The following is a 298-nucleotide window of genomic DNA, read 5'->3' as shown; positions in this document are numbered from 1 at the left end:
CATGTTCCCTTTCAGCGTTCCCTACAGTCAAGGGGTCCCCTGTCAGAGCTCCTCTGTGCTTGAGAGATACTTGAAATAACAACAAATTATTTAAATTACCGGTATATTGCCACAGGTAATTGATATTAAACTAATTTAAGTAAAAGCTACCGATATATTACCACAGAACACAGGAATATTGCTAACTGCGGAGAACTGAACGCTGCTGCCCGTGAAGTCCTCTCACAGTTATCGCTGAGGAACGAACCCTGAGGAGGCCCCGCAAGCGCCGCGCACCCCGCCCCAGAGTGCTTTGCGC

This window comes from Pterocles gutturalis, unplaced genomic scaffold (genome assembly GCF_000699245.1).
Source record: "Pterocles gutturalis isolate BGI_N339 unplaced genomic scaffold, ASM69924v1 scaffold26215, whole genome shotgun sequence".
Classification (NCBI taxonomy): Eukaryota; Metazoa; Chordata; class Aves; order Pterocliformes; family Pteroclidae; genus Pterocles; species Pterocles gutturalis.
Note: the sequence above shows the minus strand (reverse complement) of the source record.